Source organism: Giraffa tippelskirchi, chromosome 1, assembly GCF_054371585.1.
Source record: "Giraffa tippelskirchi isolate mGirTip1 chromosome 1, T2T-mGirTip1v1.2.pri, whole genome shotgun sequence".
In the NCBI taxonomy this organism is placed as follows: domain Eukaryota; kingdom Metazoa; phylum Chordata; class Mammalia; order Artiodactyla; family Giraffidae; genus Giraffa; species Giraffa tippelskirchi.
In genome coordinates, this window is record NC_137275.1 from 224,093,975 (window position 1) to 224,103,896 (window position 9,922).

At 42.9% G+C, this 9,922-nt stretch overlaps 1 long non-coding RNA gene across 1 annotated transcript; it reads left to right on the forward strand.

The window, feature by feature from the left end:
• The first annotated feature begins 290 nt into the window (after positions 1 to 290).
• LOC145520915 (uncharacterized) lies at positions 291 to 9,285 on the forward strand. Its single transcript, XR_014064903.1, has 3 exons — positions 291 to 625; positions 5,882 to 5,970; positions 7,605 to 9,285. It is a non-coding gene; the product is annotated as an uncharacterized LOC145520915 (long non-coding RNA).
• Positions 9,286 to 9,922: the final 637 nt, after the last annotated feature.

Here is a 9,922-nt window from a genome sequence, read left to right on the forward strand (position 1 = left end):
GTGTCACGATGCCTTTGTCTTACTCCTGATCTTATGGGAGAAGTCTTCAGTCTTTCACCATTGAGTGTGAGGTTAGCCTTGAGGCTTTTTTTAAAGTAATTAAGTGACATTTTTGACTGGGCTGGATCTTTGTTGCGGCTTTCTCTAGCTGCAGCGAGGGGGCGCTGCTCTCCAGCTGCTGCGCCTGGACTTCTCCCTGCGGGGGCGTCTCCTGCGGTGAAGGACGCCCCGGGGCGCGGGGGCGGCTCCTGCCGTGAAGGACGCCCCGGGGCGTGGGGGCGTCTCCTGCCGTGAAGGACGCCCCGGGGCGTGGGGGCGTCTCCTGCCGTGAAGGACGCCCCGGGGCGCGGGGGCGTCTCCTGCCGTGAAGGACGCCCCGGGGTGTGGGGGCGTCTCCTGAAGGACGCCCCGGGGCGCGGGGGCGTCTCCTGCGGTGAAGGATCACCCCGCGGGAGCGTCTCCTGCCGTGAAGGACGCCCCGGGGCGCGGGGGCGTCCAGTAGCTGTGGCTCTCAGGCTTAGCTGCCCTGCAGCACATGCGATCTTCCCGGACCAGGGATTGAACCCGTGTCCCCTGTATTGGCAGGCGGATTCTTACCCACTGGACCACCAGGGAAGTCCTAGCTGTAAGTTTTTCATAAATGCCTTTTATCATGCTGCAGACATTCCTTTCTACTCCCAGTTTATTGAGTGTTCGGCTGTTGTATTTTTAATCATGAAAGCTTGTTTGATTTTATCAAATGCTTTTTTCTGTATCAATTGAGATGATCATGTGATTTTTCCCACTTCATTCCGTTAGCATTATATTGCATTTATTGAATTAGTATGTTGGACCACACAAAAAAATCTATATAGATTAAAATCTATATCTTTGGAAAGTAATAAATTATTAACTAACGCTTGAGTTTAAAAGGAAATTAAGTGGTACTAAAAATTGACTGATAATTAAAACACAACAAGGTTTCCCTGATCGTCTAGTGGTTGGGAACCCACCTGCCAGTCCGGGGGACTAGGGTTCGATCCCTGGGCCAGGAAGATCCTGCGTGCCGTGGAGCCACGTGGCCCATGCGCCACCACTACTGACACCCTCGTGCCAAGATCCTAGGCTCTGCAACAAGAGAAGTCACCGCAAGGAGAAGCCCTGCACCAACAAGGAGAAGCCCCACTACCCACCGCAAGGAAGGGTAGCAGCAACCAAAGAAAGCCCGCTCACAGCAACAAAGACCCAGGGCAGCCAAAATTAATTAATTGATGTTTTAAAAACATAAATAAAATAAAACACAATAAGTTGAAATTGGACACAGCAATACTTAGACCAACAGAACAAACACAAAGAAACAAGAAAGAATGAAATACTAAGATGCAATAGAGAACAACTTGGAGAATATTAACAAAATCCAAAGCTGGGTTATTGAAAAGTTTTGTAAGATAGATAGACAATTATCTAACTGACAAAAAAAAAAAGAGAGAGAAAAGTTACCCAAAAGCTAAAAAAGAAGCAAAACAGATAAATTATTGTAGACCCAGCAGATTTAAAAGATCATAAAAGGATTAGAAGACATGCTGTGCTGTGCTCAGTCGCTCAGTCGCTCAGTCGTGTCCGACTCTGTGACCCCATGGACTGTAGTCCCTCAGGCTCCTCTGTCCATGGGGATTCTCCAGATAAGAATACTGGAGTGGGTTGCCATGCCCTCCTCCAGGTTATAAGAGGTATACATTGTTAAATTTGAAAACACAGATGAAATGGATAGAACACTACAAAAAGTAAAAATTGATCAGAACAATCATCTGATAAAGGACTACACACAATGATGATGCTAAAAGCTCTCTGCAAACCAGGAATAGAGAAATTACTTAACTGAGTACATCCAGTGCACACATAAGGCCTAGGAAAGTAAACTCCACTTCTTAAAGGGGGAGTATCAAAGAATGAGTTGACATATTTTAAAACCATCACACATAATTGCATAGAAACAGGCGATTTACAGAAGAGGAAACCTAAAAGCCCAATGGAAGGTAGTTTATAAAGATATTCAATGTCACTGATCGTCAGAAAAATAAATAAAGCAATAATGATAATAATAATAACTTTACACCTGTTGTGGTTGTTTTTGTTGTTTAGTTACTAAGTCGTGTCCGACTCTTTGAGACCAAATGGACTGTAGCCCACCAGGCTCCTCTGTCCATGGGATTTTCCAGGCAAGAATACTGGAGTGGATTGTCATTTCCTTCTTCAGGGGATCTTCCTGATCCAGGGATTGAACCCATGTCTCCTGCTTGGCAGGCTAACCGTTTACCACTGAGTCACCAGGGAAGCCCTTCATACCCCTTAAGCAGGCAACAACAACAACAACAAAACTAGAAAAGTTGGTCATGACAAATGTTGAGAAGATTGTGGGAACATGGAAACCCTCACTCATTGCCGGTGGGAGAGGAGACGGGGGCGCCATTCCGGTGTACTGCTGTGTCGCTTCAGTCGTGGCCGATTCTGCGACCCCATAGACGGCAGCCCACCAGGCTCCCCCGTCCCTGGGATTCTCCAGGCAAGAACACTGGAGTGGGTTGCCATTTCCTTCTCCAATGAATGAAAGTGAAAAGTGAAAGTGAAGTCGCTCAGTCGTGTCCGACTCTTCAAGACCCCATGGACTGCAGCCTACCAGGCTCCTCCATCCATGGGATTTTCCAGGCAAGAGTACTGGAGTGGAGAGCTATTGCCTTCTCCGATTCCGGTGTAATCTGACAGTATTTAGTCATACGAGGCATTCACGCCTCCCCCTTGTTCCAGCCACTGCAGAAAGAAGCTGATTTGAGCCCTGGGAAGGCAGCCTGGCCAGAGACCCAGCATCCAGGGCAAAGAGAAACTTGGGCCAGAGCTGTTCTCATGACCCGCAACAGCGTTCCACCCCAGTGCATCCTGTCTTGGACAGTCCTGCTTCCCGAAGGGGCACCTTCACCTCTTACCTGGACCACACCATCCCATGATCTCATTCAGGTGCTGGAGGGAAATGTCGTGGTGCACAAATGCCCAGGAAGGCATAACAAATCACTTCTGTGATTCAGAAGCCAGGAGATGGATCGAAAAACCTCTGGTTTGCAGATCAACAGATTTGTGTTCGCTAGCATCCCCTTGGTCTCTGGCAGACTGAGCTCTCTGAGCCTCAGTTTTCCAATACTAATGGGACAAAATATTAGATGACATCTATAGAGATGTGTGACTCAATACTAATTCTGCTGACCACATTTGTGACACACTGGTGCTGAATGTCTGGGGACACAGGCTCCTTTTTCTTGCTCCCCTGTGGGATACCTCTAAGCAGTTTTTCCTATGCTAAATCCAAATCTACCTTCCCTAATGTTAAAAAATTTAAATAATGTCAAAATAAAATTATAGCAAGCTTGAAGAGAAAAAATAGTTCTACACTCAGAATAAATGCACTTAGAATGAAACAATACATTTGGAATAAAACCAGTAATTTCTGCCCTATTCTTTTCCATCCCCGAGGCCTGCTCTACAGAGAGCCACAGAGCTGATTGGCCCCTCTCCCCCGCATTTAACTCTATATTTTAAAATAATGTGTTGCTACTGCTATTTCCTTCTTAGGAGTTTATCTCCCGCATGAGGATTTAGCACAGTTGAATGAATTGTCCTTTGAGCATCCTCATCTGCTAAATTAGTCATCACTCCTTCATCCACTTCTGCTTTCGGTTTCAAAAGTATTCCCACCAGTCTCACATTTATGGATGCCTCCTCCTCAGCTCCCTTTGCCCTTCTGTGTTTCTATACTGTTTTTTGTATTTTGAAATTTTAATTCCTTTACTATCTGCTGGGTATATAGAAAGGGAGAAGATAAAGGCAAGATGAACTTGCCATCATTTTAAGCAGAAGCCCCATGAGAGAGCTTCTTGGAACAAAATTTTACTGAAAAAAAAATTAGCCATTTACATCTTTGTTGGTCAGTAGTTGATTCTTGGTCATTACGTCTGAAGCTGTGGTTAAATATCTGTTGCCCTTGCTGAGTATATACATGTGAACTATTCTCCAATCCTGTTAATGTTAAAACTAAAAAATTGAATTGGCTTACTGATGAAGAATTTATCTTCATCTTAAAAAAAAAAAAACAACAAAAATGGAGCTGAACATTCCTTTAGTATTATCTGATCTAAACAATTTCTTCTATTAAGAAAATGATTTTCAGATATGCATTTTTGGTAAGTGATTTGTTATCATTTGCATTCCATTGGAATTTAAAACCTGTAGTTTAAGAAAGGAATAGTTTTATAAAAGGCAGAGAGGAACCAGAGATCAAATTGCCAACATTCACTGGATCATCGAAAAAGCAAGAGAGTTCCAGAAAAACATCTATTTCTGCTTCATTGACTATGCCAAAGCCTGTGACTCTGTGGATCACAATAAAGTGTGGAAAATTCTGAAAGAGATGGGAATACCAGACCGCCTGACCTTCCTCTTGAGAAACCTGTATGCAGGTCAGGAAGCAACAGTTCGAACTGGACATGGAACAACAGACTGGTTCCAAATAGGAAAAGGACTACGTCAAGACTGTATATTGTCACCCTGCTTATTTAACTTATATGCAGAGTACATCATGAGAAACGCTGGGCTGGAGGAAGTACAAGCTGGAATCAAGATTGCTGGGAGAAATATCAGTAACCTCAGATATGCAGATGACACCACCCTTATGGCAGAAAGTGAAGAAGAACTAAAGAGCCTCTTGATGAAAGCGAAAGAGGAGAGTGAAAAAGTTGGCTTAAAGCTCCACATTCAGAAAACTAAGATCATAGCATCCGGTTCCATCACTTCATGGCAAATAGATGGGGAAACAGTGGAAACAGTGTCAGACTTTATTTTTTGGGCTCCAAAATCACTGCAGATGGTGATTGCAGCCATGAAATTAAAAGACGCTTACTCCTTGGAAGAAAGTTTATGACCAACCTAGATAGCATGTTTAAAAGCAGAGACATTACTTTGCCAACAAAGGTCCGTCTAGTCAAGGCTATGGTTTTTCCAGTGGTCATGTATGGATGTGAGAGTTGGACGGTGAAGAAAGCTGAGTGCTGAAGAATTGATGCTTTTGAACTGTGGTGTTGGAGAAGACCCTTAAAAGTCCCTTGGACTGCAAGGAGATCCAACCAGTCCATCCTAAAGAAGATCAGTCCTGGTTGTTCACTGGAAAGACTGATGTTGAAGCTGAAACTCCAATACTTTGGCCACCTGATGCCAAGAGCTGACTCATTGGAAAAGACCCTGATGTTGGGAAAGACTGAGGGCAGGAGAAGGGGACGACAGAAGATGAGATGGTTGGATGGCATCACCGACTCAATGGACATGGGTTTGGGTGGACTCCGGGAGTTGGCGATGGACAGGGAGGCCTGGTGTGCTGCGGTTCATGGGGTCGCAAAGAGTCAGACACGACTGAGCAACTGAACTGAACTGAGCTGAGCCCGATTTGAGTCCTACTATATAGTTCTTTCTGGGCTTCTCAGGTGGCACAGTAGTCAAGAATCTGCCTGCCAGTGCAGGAGACGCAGGAGACTAGGGTTTGATTCCTTGGTCGGGAAGATCCCCTGCAGGAGGAAATGCCAACCCACTCCAGTACTATTGTCTGGAAAATTCCATGGACAGGGGAGCCGGGTGGCTACAGTCTATGGGGTTGCAAAGAGTCAGACACGACTGAGCATACACATTTATTTCTTTTTAGAAGCTTCTAACTTTGGCATTTGCCAAAATCAGAGATCATTTAACTTCCTCCAGGCTAGACTTTTTAAATTCTTTTAAAATAAGAAATTAGGTGGAAATATCAGGACCCCAAGACAGCTAGAGAGTTCAAGAGTTTTCTATTGCTTTTTTTTTTTTGGCTTCACAGTGAGATATATGGGATCTTAGTTCTCCACCAGAGACAGAACCCTTGACCCTTACAGCAGAAGCAGAGGGTCTTAACTGCTGGACTGCCAGGTAAGCCTCAAGAGTTTTCTATTACTTCTTATTCTCTACCCAAAAAAAGTGTTTTGCAAGAGTCAGATATTATATCATTGGATTCAGCCCTTCCTTGGGAGGTTTTTTGGGTTTTTTTCTCCATATTATAGCAGACCTAAACCTTTGATCAATTTGGAGGAGAAAGTCAGTTTTGTCAAACAGCTTCAGAACTGGGGGGAAGGGTCCTGGCCCTATTTATAACATCAGACGCACAAACAGAATCTTATAAAATCAAGATTCCTTTATTTCATTTCCAGCAGGTTAAATGGGCAAGTTGTTCTCTGCTGTTTAGTAGCAACTTTAAACAGTAAGCAGACACAATTTGGAGGTTAAAATCTCTCACACAAACTTTGCAAACACTACATGGTTTGTTTATTGCAATGATGTAAAATAGATCTTTCTGAGAAAGGTCCATGTGTATTTTTTATTTTTGGATTACAACTTTCTTTTAATTCAAGTATAGTTAATTTACAATGTTGTATTAGCTTCAGGTGTACAGCAAAGTGATTCACACACACACACACACACACACACACGCAGATTTTTTTTTTCAGATTCTTCTCCCTTATAGGTTTTTACAAGATACTGAATCATGGTGTGCACCTTTTTTTGTTTTTTCTACCTTGCTCTTGCATTTCCCCACAAATTATTCTTCATAGCACTATTTGATAGCTGTGTATTATTCTGTGTATGATAAGAGAAATCTTGTACGAAATGAAAGGTATTTATTTATAAAACAACAGGGAAGAATTTCTGTGGTCTGCCTGCTGATGTCTTGACGGGAAATGCCTTGTAATGACTGAACGTACAGTAGAAGGCAATCCCAGCTCTAGAGCACAGTCAGAGTGGCTGTGACTGTAAGTGCAAGGAAGTCCTTGCTGTGTCAGTCACTCAGGTGTGTCCAACTCTGTGCAACCCCATGAACTATGACCCGCCAGGCTTCTCCGTGCATGGAATTCTCCAGGCAAGAATACTGGAGTGGGTAGCCATTCCCTTCTGCAGGGGATCTTCCCAACCCAGGGATTGAACCCAGGTCTCCTGCACTGCAGGCAGATTCTTGACCGTCTGAGCCACCAGGAAGCCCTTAGTCTAATTCAATAATTCAATTTTATTCAACAACAACAGAACTCTGCTCTACGCATCACCAGACGCTATTCCCAAGAATCCCACTAGGTGGCAGGACAGGCCAGATAATCGATAATCGATAACAGCCAGGTTCTCACCTTTGCAGGCTTGGGAACCACCTGCCCGTCTCCAGCCTGAGTTTCTGATTCATTAGGTCTGCGGTGTGGCGCAATAATTTGCATTTTTACCAAGTTCCCGGGTAATACGAATGTGCTGGAAGGATATCACACATGTTGCGAATACGAGATTATAGGAATCGATGCAGACCAATCCAGGGCCCATTCACCCACACATCCATCCAGCCCCTCCTTCTGAGTTTATGCCAGTTCTAGGCAATATGGATGCAGACAAAAGAAAGACACTGTTCCTGTTGTCAAGACAGTCTTAGGGTGGAGAAAAAAAGAAACTGAGAAAACGCCTTGTTTTTTCAGCTTAGGCTGGCACAAAATTCTTCCTAAGTGTTGTTTTTCTGATTCCCTCTCAAACAGTTCAAGCGGGAATTCCCTGGCAGTCCAGTGGTTCGGACTTGGAGCTTTCACTGCAGTGGCCCAAGTTCAACCCCTCGCTGGGGAACTAAGATCCCACAAGCCGAGCAGTGCAGCCAGAAAAAAGAGAGACAGAGTTCAAGCTTTGTGCCCTTCAAGCTTGAATGATCAACCAGCTCAAGAGCCACTCACATGGCTAAATCTGCTGAACCAACAAAACTCGGGAATGTTTGCTCTCCTGCAAAACCTCACAGACGGAAAATTTCCTCTCTGAACTCACAGAGGCCTGAAATAAAAAAGCACGCCTGACAACCCCTCCCTGACTCTGCATTAATGAGTAAAACACTAGGACAACTATGTTCTTAGTATCTGCACTTGATTGCCTTCTGAATTAGTTCCTTATTTTAAATTTCAACACATTAATTTTGGGAAACATTTTTTTTGATTCATGATAGCCCACATTTTCCTATAAATACTATTAATCACCTGTTACACATCTTCAATAGGAAAAGTTTAAATTAAAAAGACAGTTCTGGGACTCCCCTGGCGGTCCAGTGGTTAAGATAGCACACTTACAATGCAGAGGGCCCAGGTTCGATCCCTAGTCGGGGAACTAAGTTCCCGCATGCCATATGGTGTATTCAAAAAAAAAAAAGACATTTCTATATATCTTGTACTGATGGCAGGTTGATGACTGGCCCTCTTCTGAAGTAATGGGACTAGACCTACTTTGACAGGCAGGGCACAGTTTGTGACACAGCATGTTAAAAAAAACCCACTCCAGTACTCTTGCCTGGAAAATTCCAAGGATGGAGGAGCCTGGTAGGCTACAGTCCATGGGATCGCAAAGAGTCGGACACGACTGAGCAACTTCACTGGTTCACTGGATGTTAATTACTGGGATATAAACAGTGATTGTTGAAAGGTTCACTTGACATCAATCCTTTTTATGGAAAGAAAATTTAAATGCATGCCTTGGGTTGAATTCTTACTTCTAAATTAGTGATGCCTAGATCACTGACATTTTATTTGTGACTATAACTCATCTCAATGTTTCCCAAGTTTTTGAAAATGTAAAAAAAAATAGATGGGTAAAAGAGGAAGACAGAATTCAGAAGAAATACAAATAGGCACACATAAAAATATCTGGGGACTTTCCTGGCAGTCCAGTGATTAAGACTTTGCCTCTCAATGCAGCAGGTGTGGGTTCGATCCCTGGTCGATGAGCTAAGACCCCACATACCTCATGGTCAAAAAAAAAAGAACATAAACAACAGAAGCAATATTGTAAAAAATTCAATAAAGACTTAAAAAAAATATATATATATCTTCATATGTTAAACAAATGACAGAATTAAAGCAACCTTGAGATACCTTCTCTATAGCTACTAAATTGGCCCAAGTTTAAAATAACTACTCAGCACTGATGATGCTGTGCCGAAACATGTACACTCAATCCGGCAAGGTGACAACACCCTTTAACCCATGTGGAAAGCCTATGACAAACAGGAAGCAAAAGCCATAAAAGTGTTACTTCCTGGAAACAAAAGCGGTTTCTGGGGAGCCAGAAATACTCTTTCTTGACTTGGATAGTGGTTATACAGCTGTTCACTCTATAATGACTCAATAAATTGTGTGTTTTATGCTCTCTTCCATGTCTATAACAACAACAATAAAAAAAAAAGTTGAGAAAAAAGTTTCTTTTGCTTTTACCAATAAGTCATCTATTAGGAACTTGTTCTAAGGAAATCATGCACTAAGAAATTCTCTGTAGACTTACCTAAAAATCAAAACTGGAAACTACCTAATTATCCACCCAAACAGGAATGGTTTAGCAAATTATATGTAATAAAGGAATATTACAAAGTATTATGGGAATTGCAAAGACAGAGCACAATTCTGACAGCACAATACGAAAGAATGATTTGTAATTGCATAAATCTAAACATATATGCATAAGGATTAGAAGAGAATATTAAAGATCATTATGATAAATGAGTCTGAGTAATTTTCTCCAAAAGTTTCTGTTGTTGGAGGAGCTTTGCCACAGAGAAAAGAACATGTGGTTAAAATGCAAAGGAGGGGAACATCGCACTGGCAAGGACTCCCCATGTCCAACCAAAGAATGATCATCAAACGCCCTGCTCTGATGTACTCAGAATACTTGAGATGTTTATAGAATATGGCAGAACAACGCACCCCTACGTTCACAGCAGTACTATTCACAACAGCCAAGACAGGGAAACAACCCAAATGTCCACTGATGGATGAAAGGATAAAGATGTGGTTCGGTTCAGTTCAGTCGCTCAGTCGTGTCTGAC